Raw genomic sequence first — 24,297 nt, 5'->3', positions numbered from 1 at the left:
ATGTAAGTACTATCGTGAAGTCAAACAAATAATTTTGGATACTGTGGCTCTTGTGTTGCATCTATACTTTTCCAGTATTCTTTAGGATTTATTTTTAGTGTGAAAATAAACGTAGAAACAAGAGCTTCTGATTTTGGACTGTGTATAAAATGTATCATCTCTTACAGAGTTAGAACAAGTCTTCAAAGGGCAGCTAATACATTCTTCCACTGTTTACAAAAATCTCCTCAAAAGCTCCTCGGCCACTAGCCATTGCTTAACCACTTGTAGTGGTATTGTGGAAATATGTGTTATTTCTGGATGTCTTAATTTAAAAGTCCATCCTTGTTTTGAACTGTAGTCTATTATCCTGTGGCTTCTCTTTATTCCTGTTTTCTCTGGAGAAGCACTTAGCACACAAATATGTTTTTGAGCCCTTGTTAAACAGTGCATCTGTTGACAGAATCAAGAATAGTCATTTTCACATGTACCTTTCTTCAAATAATTGGAGATGGCAGCCATGCAACTCCCTTGCCAGCTTCCCAAGCATCTGCCTGTTGAGACACATCCTTCATGTATTTAGTTAGCTCCCTAACCATCTTGGTCACACGCTTCTAAAAATAATACAGCAACATTCACTTGTTTGGGGTCAAACTTTACAACTTGAAACATGAAATGTACTTAGAGAGGGAGAAAGAAATGACTAGAATTTGTAGCTTTCCTTCCATGCCAGGCCCTCACCCAAACATTTCAGATTCATTATTTCCATGTAATCATCCAAATACAACCCTAAGAGGTAGAAGATGTTCCCTATTGAGAATTAGAAAGTAAAGTTTCAGAGCAAATGTTGGCGGGGGGGGGGGGGGGGAGTGTAGGGGGGAGATACCTTTGAACATCCAAAGTAAAAAGGGAAAGTCCTAACACTAAACGCTATAATGTGTCCAGTGCTCAAGAGAATAGTAATAAGTCTTTCAGAACCTACTTACTCTTATTTTATATCTAATGCAATAAGCCTAGTAATTTGCTTCCGGATAGTTTTTGGGGACGGAGGGGTGCTCTGAAGGCACGTGGGCAGTTAGTGATGAGTGAGGGACAGCTGTGAAAGGAAGGGACGAGGCAGGAGGACTGCAGCATGACAGTAGAATTTAGAGTTCCGTCTTCTAGAGCTATTGAATCTAGGGAAAACTGCCCTACATTCATAGTCGCCTCTGGGAACAGGGTAATAGTTGATCATTATGATTCTGGGTTATCAAGAAAAAAAGTTTTAACTGTTCAGTTAAGTTGAAGACTTTGTGAGACATGAAATTCTGAACTCAATTTTCGTCAAATACAACTCAGAAATTAAAATATCATCCTATCCAAATACTGCTTCTGATGGCTACGTTGCTTATTTTGATTACTGGCTTGTTGAAAAAGTCTCATGATTATTATTATTTTTTGATGTGTGTATGCATATGTGTGTGTGTGCTTAGTTGTCTCCGACTCTTTGCAACCCTGTGGACTGTAGCCCACCAGGCTCCTCTCTCCATGGGATTTTCCAGGCAAGAATACTGGAGTGGGTTGCCATTTCCTACTCCAGGGGATCTTGCCGACCCAGGGACTAAACCCATGTCTCTTGCATCTCCCGCATTGGCAGACAGGTTCTTTACCACTGCACCAGATGTGTGTATATTGAGTGTTAAGTATACTTGGTAAACAGGAGATATCACTCTTTGATGATTTGGGGAGCTAAACTTTACCTTTTATAGCCTTGATTGAATTCCCAGGGTTTTCCCATCTTGGATGTGTTAAGGTTTATCACAACTTGACTGGTCCATGTCCCCTGCTGTCAGTTACTAAGTATTTAGAGAATGCTGCTATTAGACTAAGTGAAACATAATTTAAATTTTTAAACGCATGTAAGAATTAAAGATTTTAAAATTAAATAAAAAACTAATAACATGTAAAAAAAATAAATGAAAGTATATGTGAATACTTTTAAGATTATCTAGTTAACAGTTGCTTGCTCTTTTCTTAAATTAGGAAGTAAAGGAAGAAGATTATATTACTCCAGAAATACTTTAGTTTCAGCCTTCATCTCATTTTCCTCCAAATCCCAGCTGTCCATTTGGTTGTTGTTTCAATGTAAGTAGTTAAATAACTACTGTTTGTTATTCTTACGAGTTTAAACTGTATCTAATTTTATTACATCTTTAAAGCTTTGATACAAATATTGACAATGTGTTCTTCAATCAAAAAGACTAGTTAAAATGTACAGTCCAGAATATGTATTTTTTTGGTTGTTTAAAACTCAGGAGTAATCCTTATCAGAGCATTACTGCCGTAGAGAACTGTAAGATAGTAAGCTGACCTGTGTTCTTAGTGAAATTTTAGTAACTTCTTAAGAACAGTGTTGTCATGCAGTATAGAATATGTCATCATCTGACAGATTTATGCAAACTGTAGGAAACTGTTTCTGCCTATGGATTGCCTTTTGCTGGTTCTCTACTGATAAATATGACCAGGTTTCCTTAACTCTTAAATCTTAAAAACATGAAGTGCTCTTTTAATTATAATTGTAACATCATTTGGGTTAGAATTTGTTTTCAACTTAATGTCAGTATAATCAGTTACAATAAAGGTCTTGGGGCAAGGATAAACAGCAGCAAATTTCCTTTTTGTAGGTTATTTTTGTTATATTAGTCAATAAACCTCTGTTTTAAATCTGTGTCACAGTGTCACAGTCAGGCAGATGGGTTCAAAAAGAAACATTCCCTTTTAAGGCAGTCATATGAAAGTAATTTTGAGATGAAAGTTGTTACTAATGTGTGTTTTCTTCATTCCAAAACTGGAACATGATGGCAAAAATGGTCTCATAAAGGAAGTGAAAAAGAGAAGAAAGACAGTAATTGAGAGGTTTTTTCTTTAGAAATTATAAATTTTTTTTTTAATATTTGAAGCTCATAAACATCCATTTATTCTCACTACAGTGTAAAGTTTTGAATAGAAGTATAGAACATTTGGGGGGAGACAGTAGGTACGGTGAATATTGAACATAAGTTTTGTTTAATATTTATTGAGTGAAAAGCACTGTTGTGTGCCAGGCACACAACAATATGTGCTAGACACATATGAGGGAAGGCACTGAACCCCCACTGAAGCAACAGGGAGCACTCCCCAGAAGTGACCACAGGAGGATGAACAGGAGTTTGATAAAGGAGATGAATCACGTTGAGTTGGACATCAAGTGTTCAGAACTAGGGAATAAAATTCATGCCGTGCCCTTTAGAGGGAGTGTGGTGTATTCCTGAGGGGTAAGGTAGGGAAGCAGAAAGGGCCTGGGGGAGAGAGGATTGGGAGAGTTGCGGCCAGATCTTAAAGGCCCTCATTTCAAGCCTCTGGGGAGCCACTGGAATAATTTAGGAAGCATCATGATCAAGTTTGCCTTTTGAGTGTTCTCTGCAGCCGTGCTTCTGAAATGATCTCTGATAAAGATCTGTTTAAGTTTTCTGTATATAGCAGACTGATACTTTTGTAAAATAGAGTAAAAAATAAAATACTAGAAAGATGAAAATTTAAAAAGACAGAAAACAAGCCCATTTTAAAAATTAAGTTGAACAAACATAAAATTACTATCAAGTTCCTCTTTGAGTTTCTAAATGTACACTCTAAAATTGGTTCTTTCCTATTCTTGAACTAGTTATCCTTTGAGTACCTCTCCTGCAGAGGAGTAATCTCTTTTTGATCATGTACCCCCATCCATACAGAATTCTGGAAGCTCTCATGTGTATATTTGCTTTCAAATCATGTACATGTGTTACTGTGCAACTATATGATGTGTGCCATAAACTGTAAATCCAAACTGAAAAATAGTAAGAGATTTTATTAGCTATTTTAAGTGAAGATGTTTTATTCTTAGTAGTTAAAAAAAATACTTTGCACTAAAATATTGTTTAGTGAGAACAGTGTAATTGAATACTTCATTACAGCTTTTGAAAGACTTGGTTCATTCATAAAAATAATCAGTGTATTAAATGATCATATTGTGTACTTTGTATATAATTCTACTGTCAATTATATTTCAATAATGCTGGAAAAATTAAGTAAGAAATAAATTGTCTCGGCTCTCTTCCAGATGATGCCAGACCATAATATATACAAGAACCCCTACACACCTGGGGTCTTCTTTCTAGTGGAGGTTATTAACACTTTGTGATTCAAAGGCCTGGTTTTAGGGTTGAGGTTGTTTTGTATTTGTTGTGATGGCTGTCATAGTTGAAATCAATGCTTTATAAAGTATATAGATCAAAATGGGAGAACTGTGTTGGGTGTGTTTCCTTAGTAATGGCCTCAGTTTTCAGTTTCATCCAGCAATTAATGACAGATTTTTAATGAAGTTTGTCTTGATCATTTTCTTTTCCCCTGATGTCAGTCAGTTCTTACAAACTCATCATAATGTCTTCCCTTTGTGTGTGTGTGTGTGTTTAATCAATGTATTCAAAATCCAGTGAAACTGTAGATTTAAACAGGTTAGGAATTTTCCAGTTGGTATTCAGATGAGATGTAAAGTGGGCATATTACATTCATAAGGGTACAAACTTGTCAACTCTTCCTGTATCCATTCACTAATACCACACTGTCTTTATAGCTTTCTAATAAGTCTTCTTAGTCAATATAATACGAGTCAGCAAATATTTTCTTAAGGGGCCAAGTGTTAAATGTTGTAGGCTTTGCAGGCCAAATCATCCGTTATAGTACACATCTTAGCCACTGTAAATAGGAGGCAGCCATAGATAATACATAAATAATTTGAAATTACTATGTCCCAGTACAAGACTTCCCTGGTGGCTCAGATAGTAAAGCGTCTGTCTACAATGCAGGAGACCCGGGTTCAATCCCTGGGTTGGGAAGATCCCCTGGAGAAGGAAATGGCAGTCCACTCCAGGACTGTTGCCTGGAAAATCCCATGGACAGAGGAACCTGGTAAGCTACAGTCCATGGGGTCGCGAAGAGTTAGACACGACTGAGCGACTTCACTCATTACAAGTTTATATACAAAGAAGCATTTTGCTGTGAACCTGAATTGCTCTAAAAGAATGAAACCTATTAAAAAGAAATGAAGGCAGAAAAAAAACAGCATCACTTTTTTGTTCTTCCTGCCAGAGATGCATAACCTGAATCTGATCATCATACAATTCACTTAAGGGACATTCTGTGAAAAAATTGGTCAGTAATCTTTAAAATTCGCAACTTCATGAAAGTCAAAGAAAATATTAGGAATTCTACACTGAAGGTGACCAAAGAGATATGACTATTAAATGCAGTGCATGATTCTAATCCAGTGCAGAATCTTGGATAAGGTCTGAGGAGTGTCTGGTAGAAATGTGTTCATGCTGATTTCCCAATGATGGTGGCTGCATTATGATTTGTAGATGCTTGTCCTCATTTGTTGGAAATAAATGCAGAGGTGTTCCAGTGATATAGAGTGAGCAACTTACTATCAAATAGCACAGGGAAAAAATCATTTGGGGTTATACTTGCAACTTTTCTATAAATTTGAGATTATTTTGACATCTTAAATGTATATATCATTAAAAGTAAAATAGATTTATTGGCAGGACAGTCTAGTTTGACAACCTTCTACATACTTTGATGCTGTTTTGGATATTCTTGATGTTACTGTTTCCATACAAATTTTAAAATCAGTTTGTTGATTTCCACCAAAAAGAAAAACCCTGCCAGGATTTTTATTGAGATCGAGTTGAGTCTGTAGATGAATTTGTGGAGGATTGATACTTTTGCAATAATGTGAATTCCAGTCCATAAACATGACTTAGAGCAGTATTTAGATGGTCTTTACATTTTCTTAGCAGTGTTTTATACTTTTCTGTGTAAAGTTTTTTGTGGTTGCTATCCTCTAAAATGCCCATCAGAGATTTTTGCCTCTTGTTATTCATACATACCCTTTTGTAAGTGATTCTCTTTCACATTGAGTAAGGCAGTAAGACTGACTGAATAACATTGTATGACTTCCAAGACTAGATCATAAAAGACATTTCACCATGGCGGATTCATGTCAATGTATGGCAAAACCAATACAATATTGTAAAGTAAATAAATAAAACTAAAAAAAAGACGTTTCAGCTTCAGCCTTGCTGTCTTGGATCACTTACCTGAAGGAAGCCAGCTATTATGTTATGAGGGTATTCGAGCAGCCCAGTGAAGAGGCCCAGATGGTGAGGACTCTGAGGTCTCCTGCCAACAGCCATGTGAGTGAGCCATCGTGGAAGCAGCATGTCCAGCTCTATTTAAGCCTTCGAATGACTGCAGTCTGCCAGCATCCTGAGTGCAGCCTCGTGAGAGTCCCTGAACTACTAGCACCCCTGGCTAAGCTGCGCAAACTCTAAGATAATAAGTGTTTGTTATTCTAAGCCTCTAAGTTTTAGATTAATTTATTATGGAGCAGTAAATAACTGGTAATGTACTTGTTTTTTAATTTTTAAATTCTGTGTAATTAGTTTTTTATTTCCACCTTTTTTTGTAGTAAAATACAGTAACATCACATTTGCCATCTTAACTATTTTTAAGTGTACAGTTTCATGGTATTAATACAGTCACATTGTTCTACAACCATCACCACCATTCATCCCCATAGCTCTTTTCATTGTAAAACTGAAACTCTGTATTCATTAAACAATAACTCGCCAGTCTTCCCTCCCTGTAGCCCATGGTAGCCACCATTCTACCTTTTGTCTATGATTTTGACGATGCTAAGTACCATAGCTAAATGGCGTCATACACTATTTGTCTTTTTGTGATTAGCTCATGTTCACTTAGCCCAGTGTCCCAAGATTCATCCATGTTATAGCAGACCGCAAAATTTCCTTGCTTTTCATGTTGAGTGTTATTCCATTGTATGTTTATACCACATTTTGCTTACCTCTTCAGCCACTGAACTTGAGTTCCTTCCATACTTTAGCTACTATGACGAATGCTCTATGAATGAGTGTACAGATATCTCTTTGAGACCCTACCTTGTTTTTCTTTCTTTCTTCTCCTTTTTTATGGCAGTTTCGATTCTTTGGGGTATATATACTCAAGAAGGAGAATTGCTGTATCATACGGTAATTCTGTTTTTAACTTTTTGCGGAACCACCATGAGGTTTTCCACAGTAGCTGTACCATTTTGTGTTCCCAATAAGAGTGGAGAAGGGTTCCAGTCTTTCCACATCCTCACCAGCACTTGTTATTTTCTGTTTTGTGTTTGTTTTGTTTGTAGTAGCAGCCATCCTAATAGCCATGAAGTTAGTTATTCTTGAGCCCAAGTGGGTGATGATGCCGTTCATTGAAATGAGGAACATAGGAGAAAGAACAGGCTATTTTAATCATTTTCAGTTTGAGTTCTCTGTGAATATCCATGTCATTATAAGCAGTAGCAGTTGGAAGCATCAGATGGACTCTGTTCAGTTCTCCATTAATTAATATTGAAGGTGCATAATCCCTTGTACAGTCTTGTCTTGTTTTTTATTCATCTGTTTGATGCCTACCTTATAGAATCATTTTGACAAATATCGTAAAATGTTAGAATATTGTAAGCATTCATCCACAAATTTTAGCATTTTTCCTTTAAAAGTAAGCAGGAACTTATTTAAGTTTCTATTATTTAAACTAATATAAACTGTTTATATTCAGAAATATAACTGAGTATATTCCTATTAGCTTATAAGCAGGTTGTTTTTGGTACTAAATCTGCATAGCCTCTGCTCTTAGGGGACTTACCCATGAATTTTGGAAATAACTTTGGAAAAAATTTTGGAAATAATTTTATGACTCGGCTATAAACATGATTTTTGTAAATATACTAGAGGTAGAATCCAACTAGTTGTATGTCTAATCAGAATTCCATCAGTGTGTGCGACTATCTCAGATACATTGTGTCCTTGAACTTAATCTTATGGTATATAGTACGTTGGGAATAGTGTAGATTTGGGGTTTCTTAGGCCTATATGTGAACTCTCGCACAGCCATTTATTAGCTGTATGACATTGCACATCTTACATGACCTTAGGGACTCATTTACGTGGTTTTCTACTGAAATTTGAAAAAAGGATTAAAATTTCTACCAACTTGCCATTGTTATTGTTGGAGACCAAAAGACAGTTTTTTCCATATCTAACCTAACACCTTGGACATTTTAAGCCCTTAAATAAGTGTTAAGTATATTCTCGTTGTTGTACAGCCATCACCACCATACATCCCCACTGCTCTTTTCATCTTGTAAAAGTGAAACTTGTTTTACTTCTGTGTCACCAGGTTATATCAGCTGATATGATACTTCTCCTACATAGCATGTCATTTTTTCCAGGAAGTCAGAATTGTACTTCCGTATCAACACACCTTTATAGAAGCTGTGGTCTGCTCCCTGTGGGTTTGGAAGCATCTGTCATCACACAGGCCTGAAGTTATATGTCAACTTTTGGAAGTTTGTAGATTTTAAAGGAGTCCAAGGCTCCTGGGTTAGTCATCATTTTACAGATCTGAAAACTATGGTCGTCAGAAGTTAGGTAAGTGTCAGAAAAATTAGTCTTTGCCGGCTAGTGTGTGGCAAAATCTCAATGTGTTGACTCATATTCCATCCTTTTTGCTATAAGTCATCAGGGGCTCTGGTTATGTTTTACAAACACTATGAGAATGTAAATTGAGGACAAAGTTAATATACACAATTTATTTTGCTAATTTTTTCACCAACTTTGTAAGTGATCTGGGTTTTGGTTTGGGGGATTTTTCATTCAACAGATATTTCCTAAGGACTTAGTATGTGTCAGGTACTGCTGAGGTAATGGAGATGCAACAATAAACAAAAACTCCCTCCACTCATGGATCTTACATTCTACAGACCAGAATCCTGAAGGATATGAGGAAGTGGGCCATATGTTTATCTTCTAGTAGAAGGAATGGCAAGAAAAGTTGGAATCATAGTAAGGATTTTATTCTGAGTATCATGGGAGGTCTTCTGAGGAGTGGATATATTCTCAGGATGGAGCCTTTGAATTTGCCAGCAGATCAGGTGTGGCCTATGAAAGAGGAGTCAAAAATGATTCCAGTAGTTTTGATCTGAGAAACTCAAAGAATGAATTGCCATTTACTAATAAAGAGAAAACTAAGAGAGTCGGTTTGGGGTAGGTAAATTAGATAGGAGTAGAGTCTGGACAGTTTGGAGTTTGGGCAGTTGAGTTTGGACTACCTGTTAAGACAACCAGTTGAAGATATTGAACTGGTAGTTGAATATGAGCCAGGTATTCAGGGGAGAAATGAAATCTGAAGATATAAATTTGTGTCTTTCCATGTAAAAAAATATTCTGAGTGAGAGCATGAGGAAAGACTGTATCTAGCCAAAAGGGGTCCAAGATGAACCCTAAGAGAACACCAGAGTTTAAAATGATGGTGATGGAAGAGTAATAGCTGAAGAGATTCGAGGGAGGGGAGGGAAACATTGTGATTAAGATATCTTAGAAGTCAAAGAAAAAATATATTTTAAGAAAGAGAGTGATTATCTCGGTCGTTGCTGCTAAGCAACGTGTGTTGAAGACTGAGAATTTCTGGTTGGGCTTCCCTGGTGGCTCAGACAGTGAAGAATCTGCCTGCAATGTGGGATACTTGGGTTCAGTCCCTGGGTTGGGACGAACCCCTGGAGAAGGGCATGGTATCCACTCCAGTATTCTTGCCTGGAGAATTCGTGGACAGGAGAAGCCTGGCGGGCTATAGTCCATGTGGTCACAGAGTCAAGACATGACTGAGTGACTAACACTTTCACCTTTTCACTTGATGATTTGAAGATCATTGATGATCTTAACAAAGCTTGGGTAAGAGCAGGCTTAGGGAGAGGAAAGAAGCAGAATTTGATAAGTGAGTTTAAGAAATGGAAGTATGGTTGAGAATTTTTTAAGATAGGAGAATAACATGTTTGCATCCAGTACAGAGGGGCAAATTGGGAGGGTGGAACAGTATCTGTTGAATCAACAGAGGAAATAGGCTGTGCTGCATGAGCAGAAGCATTAGTCTTATAGGATCTTGATCAGTTTCATTTATAGCAAGGGTTGGCAAGCCACAATTCTGCAGCCAAATGCCGTCTACTGCCTGCTTTTGAAATAAAGTTTTATTGGAACAAGGCCATGCCCAATTATTTAGATATTGTCCATGGTTACTTTCCAACTACAGCAACAGGCTTGAGTAGTTCCTCCAGGGAAGCCTAAAATATTTATTATCTGGCTCTTTACAGGAGTCTGGTGACCCTAGATTTGTAGTAACTAAAAGAGAAGATGGGATGAAATAGGAGTGAGGGAAGGAAGGTAGTAGAAGTCAAATCTAAGGAACTGAACCTTTTGCAAAGGTATTCAAATATCTTTTCTGATTTAGGTCAGACCAAGAGAAAAATCAGAACCATGAATTTGAGCAAAATGAGCTATAGCCTAAGTGCTTTTTCCTGAGATGAGTTCTTAGGACTCTGTAGTCTACAAAACTGTAAGCCAACTGTATATAGTCAGCTCTTCCTGAGTTACAAATGACTGCAATCTCATCAGCTTAGAACAACAAACTCTTAACTATCTCACAGTTTCTGTGGGGGAAGAATTGGAAGTAGCTTTAGCTGTATAGTCCTGACTCAGTCTCTCAGGAGGCTGTAATCAAAGTGGCAGCCAGGACTGCGAGCACCTAGGCTTGTCTAAGTCCAGAGGGTCGGCTTCCTATCCTGCTCACGTGGTTGTTGGCAGGAGACCTCCGTTCCTTGCCACTTGGGCTTCTCACATATGACTGCTCACAGCATGGTTTCCCGTGTAGAGAATTACAAGAGAGTCCAGGATGGAGGCTTCCAGTCTCTTATTACCAGTTCTAGGAAGTGACATGCCTTCGTTTCTGCTGTGTTACATTGATCGCACAGATCAAGGCTGGTATAGTACAGGAAGAGACTACGGGAGGGTGTGAATACCGGGAAGCAGGAGTTGTCGGGACTCCTCCTGGAGACTGACTACCACAGACCCACCTGACTGTCTCCAGAGTTCAGTGCTTTGTATACTTCCAGCTTTGCTGTGTGTGTCCACTCTCTCCACAATTGCCCAAAGCAGCTTGTGATGGTTTGAGTCTCTTAAAGCCCAATCACAGACACTGTTTTAAATATTTTTCTGTTTTTTTAATAAGCTTTTTTATTCCTGGTTGTAAAAGCAGTATTCATGGTATTAAAAAAAAAAAACTGGCATAGAAATAAATGAAAAGCTCTGGAAATTAAACATTTTTCATGTTCCCCTGTTTAGATTATTGCGTGCTTGTTCAGTCACTCAGTCATGTCTGACTCTTTGCAGTCCCTTGGACTGTAATCCGCCAGGCTCCTCTGTCCATGGAATGTTCCTGGCAAGAAAACTGGAGCGAGTTGCCATTTCCTCCTGCAGGGGATATTCCCGACTCAGGGGTTGAACCCTCATCTTGGTTGCATTGCAGGTGGATTCTTAGCTGCTGATCCCCTGGGGAAGCCCTCAGATTACTCATACCAGATTTTCATTTTGCTGTCTAGTGTTTTTCCTGTCTGTACTAGTACATACCTGTTTTAAAAGTTTAAGCTACTTCCACATATTTTGTGAACATTTTTCAGTGTCATTGTCACTTTTTAACAGTTGTTTTATAATTCTATTTTATAGCTATTCTTCATTTTTTGTTATGCATAATGTTACGGTAAATATCCTCGTTATCAATTTTCTATGCCAGCCATATTTCTTTAAAGCAGTTATTGCTGATAATCCACTAAAAATTCAGCAAAAGCAGTAACTAGGTATAAGCTGCATTTAGATTAATTTTTAACTAGAACCAAGGTGGGTCTTCTGTGTTTAGGTTCCATGAACTTTATTGGGTTCTCAAAAGGGAGTGGGATATTTACATGTCAAGTTAATTTGTGAAAATAATTCAGTTACTGTAAACATAGCTTACATAAGTAAAACTATTGGATTGGATATAGGAATAGAACATTGGTCTAATCCATATATAACCTTGTAATACGTATATAAGGTAAGCGCAAAAGTTTTATAGAGATTTGCAGTTTTCTATAGTGATTTTAGTAAATGACTGTCATCAGAAGACTGAATTTCTTTGTAATCAAATGTTATATAACATTGACATGGTTGTATTTATTAAGAAAACTGCATGACAGATCAGCTCAGCTCAGCAGAATTATCCCTGACAGTTCCATTTTCTTTTTTTCAGGGTTTCTTTTTCAGCATTAGTCTCATAAAAGCTAACTTAGCCTCTGAGACTAGTGTTCAGTTTGTCCATACTGCATAATGCATTGTAATTCCAGGTAATACAACAAGGCGTTATCAGATATGGGAGCAGTCTGCCTTTCTCTGTGGCTGGTTTCTCCATCACCTCAGTCAGTTCTTAACTAGTGCCAGCCTTCCAAGGAGAATGAATGTCTCAGAATTTTACCAGTACTGATTACCTGTTCTCCAAGGTCATTTCCAAGAGTTTAATTTCTTTTTCAACAGTGTATGTATATACTAGTTATTTGCCAGATACTATGCTAAATTTGAGATTACAAAATTGGAGGTGGGGAGCTCTTTGCTATCGAAAAACTCCCAGTGATTAATGTGGTGGGAAGCCCTGGAAGAAGTTTTGTCCAAAATGCTCTGGGCTACTGAGGAGTGAGGAGTTACCCACCTAGGCCTGGAGAGAAGGCCAGGAATGCTTCACCAAGAGGTTCTGTTTAGATAGAACCTCTAAGGGATTCCCTGGTGGCTCAGATGGTAAAGAATCTTTATCTTTCCTTACACATTTATGTACATCACCCTATTAGGCAAAAAATGTTTTAACTGAAAACATTTTTATCAGGATTTATGGATCAAGAATTTCTTTCACCATTGATTTAATATGGTATCAAATATGCATTAAGTTGGTCATCTTATAAATAGCTAAAATGTGTATTTATAGAGTAAGAAGGAATTTGAATTTAATCAGCTCAGTCTCCTCCATTTCCCTTTCTTTCTCTGCTTGAATTCTTTGATGGTAGCTTACATACAGTTCAGTTCATTTTTGAGTTCCTGCCAGTAAGCCAAAATCTGCCTTTCTTTTTACCCAGTAATTTTAGTTTTAAATTCTAAAAATTTTCTCCTGGTCTGTGGCTTACCTTCCCTATTTTGTTGTTGTTGGACAGGGAATTTTTTTTTTAATTAGCTTAATCCATTTAATATATTTCAGAAGGTGCAGTACTGTCCTTCACTTATCAGTGAAAGAAGTTAGAAATTTTAAAAAGATTGTCCAGTGGCAAACATATTTCCTTGAAAGTCACATAGACAGCGCATCCTAGAAAAGAGGCAAGTCAAGTTTCCCTAACTTTCATGAAATTCATCAAATACTGGACATACTCGGGGGTGGGGGAAAGAGGCAGCTTTCACAAAGGACAGAGTTACATACAGTGTTTCCTGCACTCCTTCCTAGGAGCACCAGGCGGGAACGCATTTTCTAAACTAGATCCAGGAATTGGAATACAGTATCAATCTGCCTTCCTGTTAAAGATTGTTCAGTATTTGTTTTGTTTTTTAAAAAAAGGACTGATAACAAAAATCCTCCCTCCTCAAAAAAAAAAAAAAAAAAAAAGAAAAGGAGAAAAAACACCACTATTCTCAAGAGCCGAATCAGGTTCAGGAATCCAAATTAGTCCATTACAGTCATTACAAGCATGCCTTGCTTCTAAACACAAGAAAAAGAATTTAAGTAACTTAAGAACAAAAGCTAGTAGTGATACAGATGACCCGGTCAGAGAGAAAACCAGAACCTCATACTTGATGTAGTTCGGTTTAGTACTAGTTCTTCTGTGGGTTTTACTTTTGGTATTATATGTAAGAAATTTGCCCAACTCAAGACCGCATGCCTGTTTAACCCTATGCTTTCTTCTTGCAGTGTTGTAGTTAGTTTTAGGTTTTATATATGGGAATGGGTACATTTGGACTTAATTTTTGTGTGTGGTGGAAGATATGGATCTACTTGTCTTGGTATATGGATATCTGATTTGTTCTGCGGTTATCATTGTTGGCGCTTTTTTTTTTTTTTTTAACCGCACTGCCTTTTTCACCTTTGTCAGCGGGTGTCAAAAACTAAATTCCCGTGTAAGTCAACAGGTGAGTGGATAAATAAATTGTGGTATACCCATAGTAGTGGCATACTGTGCAGAAATGAGTTATTGATACAGCAATGACAGGGATGCGTCTCAAAATTACACTGAGCGAAAGAAGCCAGATTGAGTACATATTACATAATTCTAGAAATTGTAGAAAATGTTAACTTATTTATAGTTACAGAAAGCAGATTGATGTATTGGTGAGGGAGTGGAAAGGAGGGAATTATAATAAGGCAAATTTTTGAATATGTACAGTTTATTATGTTATACCTCAAAGCTGTTAAAAATAAACTTCTTAAAATGATACAGGCTAACACAGTAGTTGGATAAACTTGATAGCCACAATTTTTCTACCCCCATTCATTAATTGTTTCTTCATACTGAAACTCCAGTTTATTACTGCTGTTTTAAAAAAAAGATGTGAGTCTGAACATAACATCCAGAAAATGTTGTGATGATTATAAACTCACTTCAGCTATGCTTTTTATTTCTTCATTCAAGACAGTAATATGTCATGCCAGTCCCTGTAGGGTCTGTTAACTTTCCCTGGTACCATGTTGTTCAACTACCTACAAATCCACTTTACTCATTATCACTTAATTCAAACTTCCCCAAATTGTCCATACATATTTCATTAGTAGAAATTGAAAAATGCATCAGGATTGAGGTATATGAGGTTTAGTGGAAAAGAGTAGAAAAGGGACAGATAATATAGGTAAAAGAGTATTAAGAAATTTAAATTTTAACCCAGAATCGACATGGAGTCTGGAGAAATTTAAGTAAGCCATGTCAAACTAATTTTACTTTTTATTGTGGTAGGTGGTGCTTATGTAAAAGGCAGACAGTATTAATAATAAGAGTATTTGTGTCAGTCTCTTTGGTATTTTAGTATGTATGTAGCTTTTGTGGGTGACAGGATCACCCTATTCTTATATCTTAAATTAATTGTTCCCATGCTTTGTACTTATAGTTGTAACCCGTCACCTGAAATATAACTAGCAATTCAAAGTTCAGAGCTGTTTGAATTTTCTCGCTTCTGACTACTTCTTGGTTTTATGAGAATGACAACTATATTTAGGCCTAAGAATTTAGTCTGCTAAAACTGGAACAAATGCAGGTCTCATCTGTTCATGCTGGCTGGTTCCCAATATAAAATCTTATAAAATAACATGTAAGAGCTCTAAAATGTTTTTCCTTTCAAACCTTTAGAGTTAAGGTACAGTTATTTGGTTAGTTATGGTTCTCTGTGAGGCCACTACTGATTCTTGACTACAGCAAGAACCCAAAAAGGAAAAAAGGTAATTTATGAGCAGCAGCCAATTTGGCAACCAGAATGCTTTGTTGTTACAGAGTCTATTGTAGTAAGTCTCTTTGTTGTCCTTCAACATCTGGTCACTTGTGTAACCAAGACCATGGTTTTGAACACCTGGCATAGCATAAAACCACTATATCACTTTGAAGCCAGTCCCTCAAGTGAGTTAAATTGCTCCATTAGTTTTAACTCAGCCCACCAGTATGGTGGATTGGTGAACGTGGAGACCTGTAAGTGGGTACCAGTTACTAAGTGGAACAAACATGCTCAACCCACACCTTGAACTGAACCCCAAATTTGGGGATAGAGTAAAAGAATGAGAGTAGATAAGGGATATTTGCTTCAAATGTCATTTGGGAGAACACAGTGATTTCACATCTGATCTATCTACACTGGCACAGATACATAGAATCTGCTGGATCATGCCATCCTGGGTGAGTGCCATTTTTAACTCTGTCGCAAGTTTCTGCTGAGTTTCTTGCAAGTGACTTAACTCTTCTCAAGCCCTTGTTTCCTCATATGAAAAAATGAGGGGATTATTTTAAGAATTCATCTGTGGTTCAGTTACGTTTTATTTATCTGACTTTAAAAAATATCTTGTGGTAAAACTTTTAGGTAAAAATGAAAGTAACTTGTTAAAATCATATCACATGTAAAATTGGAAAAAGTAGATTACCATACCAAACGATATTATATTGAATGAGATCTCCAGGAAAAATCTCACTTTCTCTGGAGCGTGGACCTTCCAAATGTCATCTCTTGGATCATTGTCCTCTGTGTTAGTTGAAGCCTTTTCTTGCCTAGGTAATCCCATGGACAGAGGAGCCTCACAGGCTATAGTCCATAGTGTCGCAAAGAGTTGGACACAACTGAAGCGACAGAGCATGCATGCATAGCTTAAATGATGATGAGACAGTACAAGTTTACTTCTGACCACTGGTTTGAATTCAAGTGTGCATGTTTAATGTTTTAACCTTAAATGTATGAGTGGGTGTTTAGTGATACAGTTTGAGAAGAATGGAGGTTCACTTGCACATGGGGCTGCTGACCAGCCTGATGAACCATGACTATACCCAGTAAACCCCTTATAAGGAGAGAATGCACTCGCACTGTCTCTCCCCGCTAACCCCCATGACTCCTCCCCTTGATGTTTCCCTTAGAGTAATAGAACTTGCATTCTAGTCTATGTTCCTGCTGTTACTGACTTGGAACAATGAGAAAGGTGGTCCCTTCATTGACCACATAGGCCATTGCTAAATGTAGGACTTGTTTTAAATTCATATTCTCTGCTGTCTTCTCCTGCCACTGATACCGATCAGGGTTGTTCAGTTCAGTTCAGTTGCTCAGTCGTGTCTGACTCTTTGCAGCCTCATAGACTGCAGCATGCCAGGCCTCCCTGTCCATCGCCAACTCCCGGAGATTACTCAAACTCATGTCCATTGAGTCGGTGATGCCATCCAGCTATCTCATCCTCGGTCGACCCCTTCTCCTCCTGCCCCAATCCCTCCCAGCATCAAAGTCTGCTCCAGTGAGTCAGCTCTTTGCTTCAGGTAGCCAAAGTATTGGAGTTTCAGCTTCAGCATCAATCCTTCCAATGAATATTCAGGACTGATTTCCTTTAGGATGGACTGGTTGGATCTCCTTGCAGTCCAAGGGACTCTAAAAAGTCTTCTCCAGCACCACATTTCGAAAGCATCAGTTCTTCAGCATTCAACTTTCTTTTTAGTCCAACTCTCACATCCATACATGACTATTGGAAAAACCATAGCTTTGACTAGATGGACTTTTGTTGGCAAAGTAATGTCTCTGCTTTTCAATATGCTGTCTCGATTGGTCATAACTTTTCTTCCAAGGAGTAAGTGTCTTTTAATTTCTTGGCTGCAGTCACCGTCTGCAGTGGTTTTGGAGCCTCCCAAAATAAAGTCTAACACTGTTTCCACTGTTTCTCCATCTATTTGCCATGAAGTGATGGGAGCAGATGCCATGATCTTAGTTTTCTGAATGTTGAGGTTTAAGCCAACTTTTTCACTCTCCTGTTTCACTTTCATCAGGAGGCTCTTTAGTTCTTCTCTTTCTGCCATAAGGGTGGTGTCATCTACATATCTGAGGTTATTGATATTTGTCCTGGCAATCTTGATTCCAGTTTGTGCTTCATCCAGCCCAGTGTTTCTCATTCTCTTGGCCTTCCTTAATCAGTAGAAATTGATAAGAGCCAAACAAGAAATTTAGCCAAGGCTGTAGCAGGAGGGAATGAAAACAACTAACAGATATCCTTGCTTTTTAGGACGGTGGGGTAGTCTGGTTCCTTTTATAGGTGAGGGTAGGGGTGTGTCCAGGGTTCAGACCAGAGGAGTGGCTTAAATGTTCTGCCTACCCCCTTGGTGGGGTCAAGTTCAGGGGGCATGCCCAGTACCGTGTTTTTCCTCCTGACACCTTGATTTATGTTCCCATCTCTTCAGAAGTGTTGGGGGGGGGGGGGTCTTTTTGTATCTTGTTGCCCATAATTTGCCCCAACTGCACACACACGCAGTTATTGATAGTCCCTTACAATTTCTTTGTATTTTATTGCTTGAGGAGACATTTGTCCAGGTGTAGGCACTGCAGCAAAGAGTCCCAGGTCCTAGGAAGTGCAGAACCCTAACCACTGGACCACCGGGGAACTCCCACTCCAGTGTTGTTTATCCCAATCATAACAGTAATTTGCCCTGTGGCCTCATCTCTAACTCAGTTCGTCTTCTGTCTCAGCTGCCCTTCTGCCCCCTCACCTCGTCATGCGAAGTTTGGGTTTATTTTTGCTCATCTGTTGCCTGGTGTTACCAGACTTTCAGCAACAAGTATAAAAGAACTTAGTGCCTGGTACAAAGTCATACAGTGTTGGCTGTTTTTAATCCTTGGCCACTTTCTATCAGATGAATCATATGAAATTGCTATTTTTGTATGTAAAAAGGGAAACCTTATGTTGGCAATGTCATGCAGTTCAACTTTATCGATAGACATAGAGAGCAATGATTCTTAGCCATCACTAGGATGCAACTGGAATTATCTAGGCAGCTTTTTACAAAATATGTATACACTGTCCCCGTCTTAGACCAGTGAATGAGAAGCTTCATGCATGTTAGTTCAGTCGCTCAGTCATGTCCGACTCTTTGCGACCCCATGAATCGCAGCACACCAGGCCTCCCTGTCCATCACCAACTCCCGAAGTTCACTCAGACTCACGTCCATCAAGTCGGTGATGCCATCCAGCCATCTCATCCTCTGTCGTCCCCTTTTCCTCCTGCCCCCAGTCCCTCCCAGCATCAGAGTCTTTTCCAGTGAGTCAACTCTTCACATGAGGTGGCCCAAGTACTGGAGTTTCAGCTTTAGCATCATTCCTTCCAAAGAACACCCAGGGCTGATCTCCTTCAGAATGGACTTGCAGTCCAAGGGGCTCTCAAGAGTCTTCTCCAACACCACAGTTCAAAAGCATCATGCATGGGTCCTGGGTAAATACATTTTTATGGAGCTCCCCAGATGATTCTAATTCATATTCCATCTTAAAACCGCCTATGAGAGAATCTTTTCTTCAGGTGATTTTTCTTTTAATGTAGAAGTTTCTTTTTAATACAGACCTGTATGTTTTTTATATAGTCAGTTGTCGGATCATTAACTGAAACTTTAATTTTATGACTCTACAAATTATGGTCATTTTTTTACTTTGAGATATGATCAAACCTCAGATTAAGATTTATCAATACTCAGTCTTGGGAAGAAAAATCTAGGTGCTACGAGACATTTTCATGATTTTCAGGGAATTCCAAAATCTTTTTTTTCCTCCTAGTTTGTAGCACCACATTATCTTTCATATAACTTAGAATTTTGTACTTTTCAAATGCACTTTTGCCTTTTCCTGGAAAAGAGCATGAACAGCAGTAAGCAGGCTACAGTTGAGTAGTAACTTATCCTGACTCACGTGACTCACAGTGTAGCATACCTACATGATTCATAATTTTAATGTAGCCAAGAAAAAATGGAAGCAGCTCATTTGAAAGTATCTGTCTTTGTTCGCAGATGGTAATTTGTGTGTTGTCCTCTTGTGATTGACCAGCGTTTTGAAATCTCTGGTTAAGTGGGCTCTAGGTAAGTCCAAAATGATGAACAGAATTTTTTACTTTGTTCCTGGGTGGCTGTAGACCAGAATATTAAAACCCAGAAAAGAGAATTGTGAGTCATTTTTCTACCTCCCCCTATCATGTTCTCTGCACATGAAATGAGCTTGCTCTAGTGGCAGATACACTTTATATATTAAAAAAAAAAAAAGGACAGAGACGTATATTGTATAAAATGAACTCTATATAAAAATGGCTCTTAAAGCTGTGTATGAAGCATTTCATTAGAAATACATATGTGCACCAACAGTGGGTAACCTCTGGTGTTGAAGTCATAAATGTTTTATCAACAAGGCCTACTGAATTTTTCTGATGCCTTTTTTTTCTTTTTTCTTTTGTTAATTATATGGCTTTTCTCATTGGGCCTAATCATGTGACTGTTATTTTATAGCCTTCTTAGTATCAAGCTATTATTGTATTCCTAGGATAAAGCACATTTGACTCAACTGAATTATTCTTTTATTAAGAGGTAAAATTCAGATGTTCGTCTTTTATAAAATTTCTGTGTTCATAAATGCAATTGTAATATTGCTTTTTTGGGTACAGGTACTGTTCTTTTGTTACCAATATTATTACCCAAATAAAATGATTTGGCTACTTTTTCTGTGCTGCCCATGAAAATTATCTTTTTATGTTTCAAAGAAATTGCATCTTAACCTGTCTGTGCCCTAAACCTGTACAAAGATCATTCTTACATTTTCTTCCATAGTGGTAGTAAACTTTAGATGGTAAACACTTAGGATCTGGATTTTTTTAAAAATCCTGGCTCTGTATCAGCAATGAGATTTGGGGTTTGTTAGTTTGAAACTCTGTGTGTGGTTAGTTTGAAACTCTGTGGATTTTCTCACAGAAATAATGATTATAAAGCCTTTTGAGAGTTCCATGAAATAATCAGGTAACTGAAAAAGTGCCTCGCTAAGTGAAACTATTCATTCTCCTCCAGTGTTTATTGTACCATTTCCAGGTATTATGAGTCTTTTAATCTTTCTTTCTTTTTTTTTTTTCCTTCTTTTCTGTTCTTCTTAGAATTTTCCTCCTAGTTTCTTGAACCATATGACTGGTTGAATGCTTTTTGTAAGATAGACCTGGAAGAAGATAAAAATTGAGAAATATTAACCCTGGATGACAGGAGCACACAAGTGACCTTTCCCCTCTCCTCTTTTCTCTCCACTTTATATATGATGACCACATGTTATTTTTATGATTGTGAAAACTTGATGAGGCTGCTTAAGTCTATGCCTCCATGCCTGTGTACTTCGTGCATGCGTGGCAAGGTGATCAACACTAAGGGTAAGATGAGTTTTCAACAGCATTCAGGATAGATAGCCCTTGGAAGTGAACCTGTGGTAAACAGGTTTAATATTCAGGTTGTCATTAAATGAGTTCAGATAATATATTCATTGTCAAAGGAGGTTTTTATTTGAAAAAGTGGTATTTCCTGTACATTTGTTAGGCCTTACTTAACAGTGAGCATCTTACAGTACATACCGAGATGTTAACCTGTCTGGAGAGGTGGGTGGTACCCTGCATAGCAGGTCAGAATTTCAAAGGTTAGTAGTTTATATTTTCTTTCTTTCTTTCTGTTTTTTCAGCAGCTCCGTGTTATTCCTTTGAAAGAATTAGCTGATTGCCCACAAGTCCACAAAAATAGAAACTCAGCAGGTGGTCTCTGAAAGAGCTGTTGTCTTTCAGTAGCTAAGTCATGTCCAACTCTTTGCAACCCCTGAACTGCAGCTCTCCAGACTTCCCTATCCTTCACTATCACCTGGAGTTTGTTCAAACTCCTGTCCTTTGATGCCATCCAGCCATCTCATCATCTGTCACCCCCTTTTTCTCCTGCCCTCAATCTTTCCAAGCATCAGGGTCTTTTCCAATGAGTCTGTTCTTCACATTAGGTGGCCAAAGTATTGGAGCTTCAGTGTCAGTTCTTCTAGTGAACATTTTAGTGACTGGTTTGATCTCCTTGCTGTCCAAGGGACTCTCAGGAATCTTTTCCAGCACCACAGCTCAAAAGCATCTGTTCTTTGGCACTCAGCCTCTTTATTGTCCAACTCTCACCTCTATACACGACTAGTGGAAAAACCATAGTTTTGACTATATGGACTTTTGTTGGCAAAGTGATGTCTCTGCTTTTTCATATGCTGCCTAGGTTTGTCATTGCTTGTCTTCTGAGGATCAAGCATCTTTTAACTTCCTGGCTGCAGTTACCATCCACAGTGATTTCGGAGCTCAAGGAAATAGAGTCTGTCACTTTCCACGTTTTCCCCTTCTGTTTGCCATGAGTGATGGGACCAGATGCCATGATCTTAGTTTTTCTTTCTGCCATTAGAGTGGTATCATCTGCATATCTGAGGTTGTTGTTTCTCCCGGAAATCTTGATTCCAGCTTGTGAGTCATCCAGCCTGGCATTTCACATGATGTACTCTGCATATAAGTTAAATAAGCAGGGTGACAATGTAGTGGAGCTTTGATGTACTCCTTTCCCAATTTTGAACCAGTCTGTTGTTCCATGTCTGGTTTAACTGTTACTTCTTGTCCTGCATACAGGTTTCTCAGGAGACAAGTAAGGTGGTATAGTATTCCCATCTTTTTAAGAATTTTCCACAGTTTGTTGTGATCTACACAGTCAAGAATCTGCCTCCAGTGCAGGAGACCTGGGTTCAATTCCTGGGTCAGGAAGATTCCCCTGGAGAAGGAAATGGCAACCCATCCCATTAGTCTTGCCTGTAGAGTCCCATGCACAGAGGAGCCTGGCAGGCTACAGTCCACGGGGTCAAAGAGGCAGGCACAACTTAGTGACTATACCACCACCACCAGTCTGCAGCCTGCATCTTCGGGGCTTCCCGGGTGGCTCAGCCGGTGAAGAATCCACCTACTGTGCGGGAGACCCGGGTTCGATCCCTGGGTTGGGAAGGTCCCCTGGAAGAGGGCATGGCAACCCACTCCATTACTCTTGCCGGGAGAATCCCCATGGGCAGGGGAGCCTGGTGGGCTGCAGTCCGTGGTGTCGCAAAGAGTTGGACACTACTGAGTGACTTCTACACACAGTCAAAGGCTGTAGCATAGTCAGTGAAGCAGAAGTAGATATTTTTCTGGAATTCCCTTTTTCTATGATCCAACAGATGTTGACGATTTTATCTCTGATTCCTCTGCCTTTCCTAAACCCAGCTAGTACATCTAAAAGTTCTTGGTTCATGTACTTTTGAAGCCTAGCTTGAAGTATCTTGAGCATCACCTTGCTAATATGTGAAATGAGCATAATTGTAGGGTAGTATGAACAGTCTTATAATTAGATGTCTTTAATACAGCTTTTCAGAGTTTTAAATTTGGAATATTTGAGGATTCCAAATCAAGTCAACTCTGAGTTTTAAGTCATTTACGGGGCAATCCAACAGACTAAACTAATGTGTCCTACTCCTCTGTAGCCCCAACTCCCTGTGAAATGACAGAGGGGAAAAACTTACAGGCAGAAATTTGTAAATCCATAACTGAGAGTGGGAACAGATGGAGTGACCATCAGCAAAGCAGACACTTTCCAGGTTCCAGAAGACAGAAGACAGATGGTGCTGGTGGATGAACCAGAGTGGAGAAAGCCCCAGTGAAACAAAGCCGTGAGGGAAGCTGCCAGTGCAGTCTCTCTTTCCCCACAGACTCCCGAAGAGACTTCCAGCTTGAGTCTGTAGCAGCAGAGAGCAGAAGAGATGCTAGGACATGGTAGTAAGTAAAAGAGGATATATTAAGAGCTAATTGGATATGCTGCCCACTCACCCAACCCACGCAAAGATTCTGCAACATTGGTTACCACGCTGATTTTGGAAATCTGCTTTCAAAAAACCTTGTTTTTAAACTCTCAGCCTGAGGAGGACTAGGAGTTCTGATGCATGAGCTAGTGCCCCAGATAATACCCTCCTTATTTTGATATTTGGAAAAAGATCCTACCTGTCAACCTGTTCCTTGCCCATGAACTCTGAAGTAAGGCGTTTCCACTAAAATGCCGGTGATAATAGAGTCTGTTACCTCTGCTGATCTGTCATGGTAGCAGATACCCAGCAACAGAGAAACCTGCTACAGTGAACTGGGAAACAAGAGGAAAGAAAGCCTAGCCAGGGGAGACGTGAAAGAATAAGAAGTGTAATGTGAGATACTGTTGCCTGATGAGTAAAGGATATGATTCACAGAATTCATAAGAACATGGAAAAAATGATCACCCTCATCATGTAATCAAAGGTGTAATTAGAAACAGTGAGATCATTCCCCCATTATATAATTAGCAGATTTTTTAGAGGAATGTTCATTCCTAATAGGAATGTTGTGAATGACTGTATAGCACTTTTGAAAAGCACTGGACAGTATATCTAATAAACCTTAAACAATCCATTAACTCATTACAGTTCCTTAAAATATGCCTCATGGAAAGTATTTTAAATGTAGAAATAGATGGTTATCCATTTAGAAGAACTCTAAACAGCCATAATGTCTTATATGAGTTTTTAAGTAGACTTTCTACATCCCACTGACAGATGTCTTCATGTAAACCAGAGGCCATACTTAGATTCTTCTAAAGTATTTCATTTGCTAACAGCTGTTTACTGTTAAAACTTTTTGTCAGTATTTCTTCTAGTATGTAGTTTGATATGGGGCTCAGATGGTAAAGAATCTGCCTGCAGTGTAGGAGACCTCAGTTCGATCCCTGGGTTGGGAAGATCCCCTGGAGAAGGGAATGT

General features: G+C 38.6%; 1 protein-coding gene and 1 long non-coding RNA gene across 10 annotated transcripts in view; one reads left to right on the top strand and one right to left on the bottom strand.

The window, feature by feature from the left end:
• The window catches only part of RALA (RAS like proto-oncogene A), a 61,542-nt gene that overhangs the window by 13,315 nt on the left and 23,930 nt on the right, over positions 1-24,297 (top strand). For 2 of the 9 annotated variants that reach the window (XR_009600428.1, XR_006059775.2), the window contains 2 exons: positions 2,002-2,103; positions 8,324-8,451. The exons of 3 other annotated variants lie outside the window; for them this stretch is intronic. The gene's annotated coding sequence lies outside the window, so the exon portion shown is untranslated. Of the gene's footprint in view, positions 1-2,001; positions 2,104-8,323; positions 8,523-24,297 lie in introns of those variants that run through there. 4 more of the 9 variants (XM_060414802.1, XM_042249231.1, XM_042249229.1 and 1 more) reach the window with 3 other exon arrangements.
• On the bottom strand, positions 2,656-23,584 carry LOC132659701 (uncharacterized). Its single transcript, XR_009600429.1, has 3 exons — positions 23,513-23,584; positions 23,038-23,250; positions 2,656-20,658 (listed from the first exon to the last, which is right to left on the bottom strand). It is a non-coding gene; the product is annotated as an uncharacterized LOC132659701 (long non-coding RNA).

Source organism: Ovis aries, chromosome 4 (assembly GCF_016772045.2).
Source record: "Ovis aries strain OAR_USU_Benz2616 breed Rambouillet chromosome 4, ARS-UI_Ramb_v3.0, whole genome shotgun sequence".
NCBI classification, from domain to species: domain Eukaryota; kingdom Metazoa; phylum Chordata; class Mammalia; order Artiodactyla; family Bovidae; genus Ovis; species Ovis aries.
Note: the sequence above shows the minus strand (reverse complement) of the source record. Positions and strands in the feature narration are given on the sequence as shown.